At 39.4% G+C, this 4,468-nt stretch overlaps 1 non-coding gene across 1 annotated transcript; it reads right to left on the bottom strand.

Annotated features, from left to right (window-relative positions):
* Positions 1–3,083: 3,083 nt before the first annotated feature.
* On the bottom strand, positions 3,084–3,187 carry LOC112798405 (small nucleolar RNA R71). Its single transcript, XR_003200017.1, has one exon. It is a non-coding gene; the product is annotated as a small nucleolar RNA R71 (small nucleolar RNA).
* Positions 3,188–4,468: the final 1,281 nt, after the last annotated feature.

Consider the following 4,468-nt stretch of genomic DNA (forward strand, 5'->3'; position numbering starts at 1 on the left):
AAGTTAGCAATTGAGCACAAATATTAACTTAAACTTATTATGGCATGAAACCCAATTGAATATCATGGTTTATGGGATTGGGCCTAAAGAATTGATGAGTCTGGAACTTCAAATTGTTGAGTTTTGTGTCATTACTTGTTTATCACTAAGTTTGCTCAATGAATGTTACAGAATGGGATCACAGCCTCATCAGGATTATGGACCATAAGCCTAAAGCAAAAGGAAATCAAGGAAAGGCCTCAAAGCCCAAGAAACACAACAGAAGCTCAATTTAGAAAGTGTATAAATAGGATAGAATTGAAGTTAGTTAGGACACTTTTACACTTTGGAATTTTCATACTTTTGTAATTGAATTCAGAGCTATGATTCACTAAACCCCTTCCATTGGGTTAGGGAGCTCTATTGTAATTCAATGAATCAATAATAGTTTTATCTTCTTCTTCAATCTTTTCTCTTGAATTTTGTTAGAAAGCTTCTCGATCTAATTCCATTGGGTAGTTGTCTTGGGAAAGAAACTACCCATAATTGGAATCCTTCGGAACCTTGGGAAAGGAATGGAGGATTCATGCTAGAGAAGCTTTCTCACAGTGAATTGGATTGGGGTTTGGATGGATATTGTGACATGTAATCCTACCAAATTGTGGTTCATGAAACTGTGTGGTATAATCAGTGATCGAGCTTCATCTCTTCTTATGAACATTTAAACCAAGGGATTGGGAATTTGTTTGTTTTTAGAGAGAATTGGTGAGCCAAGGAATTGGGATCCAATCATATAAGATTGCCAAGCAAGATTCAATGAATGCATTGGTTGAGGAAGAGATGAAAATGTTTTGATTCGGAGATTTCAATATCTCCTGACCCCAATGAACCCATCTCTCTGATCTATCCCTTTCTATTTACATTCTGCAATTTCAATTCATGCAATCACCCCCAGCCCATTTAATTTCAGCAATTTAACTTCTCGCACTTTAATTCTCGCAATTTAAGATTCAGTCATTTCAATTCCTTGCAATTTACATTTCCCGCCAATTTACTTTATGTAATTCACACCCAATTCTTGATTCCGCTCAACTAATCAAACTTCTAATTCGAATTGCTCATTCAACCAATCCTTGTGGGATTCGACCTCACTCTATTGTGAGTTTTTACTTGACGATAACCGGTGCACTTGCCGGAAGGAATTTTGCCAATCGTGCAATTTCCCTTAATTGTAGCTATACCCAGTTATAGCGCATCAAGTTTATGGCGCCGTTGACGGGGATTGAAGGGGAATCCAACCCCAGAGGGGGACTTTTTGACATTTTAGAACTTTTCATATTTTGTAATAGAATTCAGAGCTATGAATCACTAAACCCCTTTCATTGGGTTAGGGAGCTCTATTGTAATTCAATGAATCAATAATAGTTTTATCTTCTTCTTCAATCTTTTCTCTTGAATTTTGTTAGAAAGCTTCTCGATCTAATTCCATTGGGTAGTTGTCTTGGGAAAGAAATTACCCATAATTGGAATCCTTTGGAACCTTGGGAAAGGAATGGAGGATTCATGCTAGAGAAGCTTTCTCACAGTGAATTGGATTGGGGTTTGGATGGATATTGTGACATGTAATCCTACCAAATTGTGGTTCATGAAACTGTGTGGTATAATCAGTGATCGAGCATCATCTCTTCTTATGAACATTTAAACCAAGGGATTGGGAATTTGTTTGTTTTTAGAGAGAATTGGTGAGCCAAGGAATTGGGATCCAATCATATAAGATTGCCAAGCAAAATTCAATGAATGCATTGGTTGAGGAAGAGATGAAAATGTTTTGATTCGGAGATCTCATTATCTCCTAATACCCAATGAACTTCCCATTTCTGATCTACACTTTCCATTTATATTCTGCAATTTCAATTTATGCAATACTCCCAATTCCCTTTTAATTTCAGCAATCTAACTTCTCGCACTTTAATTCTCACAATTTAAGATTCAGTCATTTCAATTCCTTGCAAATTTACATTTCCCGCCAATTTACTTTATGCAATTCACACCCAATTCTTGATTCAGCTCAACTAATCAAACTTCTAATTCGAATTGCTCATTCAACCAATCCTTGTGGGATTCGACCTCACTCTATTGTGAGTTTTTACTTGACGATAACCGGTGCACTTGCCGGAAGGAATTTTGCCGTTCGTGCAATTTCCTAAAATCATAGCATCAAGGTTATGCTACATCAAGTTTATAGCGCCGTTGCCGGGGATTGGTTTTCGATTGACAATTCTCCAATTGGAAGTTAACTAGATTGAGCATTTTTCTTGTTTTGTTAATTTAGTTCAAGTTACTTGTTGATTTTAATTCCTGCACTCTGTTATTTGCTTTTTCTTTCTTTATGTCTTTAAATTCAAGCAACTAACTCACTGACCCACTAACTATTTGAATTAATTCCTCAATTGCTCTAACCATACTCTTCCAGTAACCAAGAGTATTCCACTTGTTTGTTGCTTGTGGTGTGTTCTTGTATGACAGGTAGGAGAGGAGAGACATCAACTCCCCCATATACCGAACCAGAGAGGACCCTTCATAGACTTAGAAGGGAAGCAAGGAGGAAGAGGGTACTGGGAGAAGAAGAATCTGAAGGAGAATCTGAGGACAACTTTGAAGAAGCTCTAGATCTCAACATGGAAAGAGAAGTTCACAACCATGAGAGGGTTGATGGAAACAATGACATTCCTGAGAGGAGGGTTCTTGGTTCATACATAAACCCAACCTCTGGGAATTGTGGTAGTAGCATTCAGAAACCACCCATTCAGGCCAACAATTTTGAACTCAAACCACAGCTCATATCATTGGTGGAAAACCATTGTTCATTTGGTGGGAGTGCTAATGAAGATCCAAACCAACATCTCACCAAATTCTTGAGAATTTGCGACACTGTGAAGTCCAATGGAGTCCAGGATGATGCCTATAAACTGCTCTTGTTCCCATTTTCACTTAGGGACAAGGCAGCTAAGTGGCTGGAATCATTCCCAAGGGACAGCCTAACAACCTGGGATGAGGTGGAGAGCAAGTTTCTGGCACGTTTCTACCCCCCACAAAAGGTCAATAGGCTTCGATCTGAGGTTCAGACTTTTAGACAACAGGATGGTGAGACGCTCTACGAGGCATGGGAGAGGTTCAAAGAGTTGACAAGGAAATGCCCACCAAACATGTTCCCTGACTGGGTGCAATTGCATATTTTCTATGATGGGCTTTCCTATGAATCAAGGAAGGCTGTAGACCATTCATCAGGAGGTTCATTGAACAGGAAAAAGACTGTGGATGAGGCCATTGAAGTGATTGAGACAGTGGCTGAGAATGAGTATTACTATGCTTCAGAAAGGCACAACACTAAGGGAGTCATGGAGCTGAACCATGTTGATGCAATCCTAGCCCAAAACAAGGTGTTTGCCAAGCAACTAGCAGAGCTTACCAGGAAGTTAGACACAAAGCAAGTGGCTGCAATACACACACAAGATCAAGAAGAGGTAAGCATTGAAGGAGGTGATTGGGAAGAGGCCAACTATGTGGGAAATCAACAAAGGCAATCATATGATCCACATTCCAACACTTACAACCCGGGATGGAAAAATCACCCAAACTTTGGGTGGGGAAACCAGCAAAGCCAACCACAAAACCACAAACCTTACAACCACAACCAACACAATAATTCCACATACCAAAACTCCAACCAAAGATCATACCAAGCCACACAAAACACTTACTCCCAACCACCATATCATGGCCAAAATGATCAACCTGCCCAACCTAATGCAAACCAAAAATTTCAAGATCAATTAAACAGGATAGAAGGAATGCTTACAACCATGAGTCAAGACATAACCGATTTGAAAGCTTTTAAGGAAGAAGTAAATTCTAACTTGCAAAACCAAGGAGCTGCCATCCAGAAGCTAGAAAATCAAATTATGTATTTGTCTAAGCAAACCCCTGGGTCAAGCATTTCTCATGCTACCAAGGCTATTGCAAGGGAAGAATGTAAAGCCATAACACTCAGAAGTGGAAAGAAGCTAAGGGAGATCTCAAAGGAAACCACAGAGGATGAAGCAAAGGAAGATGTGGGAGACAAGGAACAGGGACAATCTTTTACACCATCTGCAACAAAAGAAAAAGAAAAAGAGGTCCTGAAGCCTTATACACCCAAAGTACCATATCCTCAGCGTTTGATGAAAAGTGAAAAGGATGGCCAATTCTCCAGATTCTTGGAGATTTTCAAGAAGCTTCAAATCAACATTCCGTTTGCTGAGGCAATAGAGCAAATGCCACTCTATGCAAAATTCTTAAAGGAATTAATGACCAAGAAGAGAAGCTGGAGAAATGAGGAAACTGTGTTGTTAACTGAAGAATGCAGTGCCATCATTCAGCACAAATTGCCTCAGAAATTGAAGGATCCAGGCAGTTTCCAAATTCCCTGCATCATAGGAGAAGTCATGGT

This window comes from Arachis hypogaea, chromosome 4 (assembly GCF_003086295.3).
Source record: "Arachis hypogaea cultivar Tifrunner chromosome 4, arahy.Tifrunner.gnm2.J5K5, whole genome shotgun sequence".
NCBI classification, from domain to species: Eukaryota; Viridiplantae; Streptophyta; class Magnoliopsida; order Fabales; family Fabaceae; genus Arachis; species Arachis hypogaea.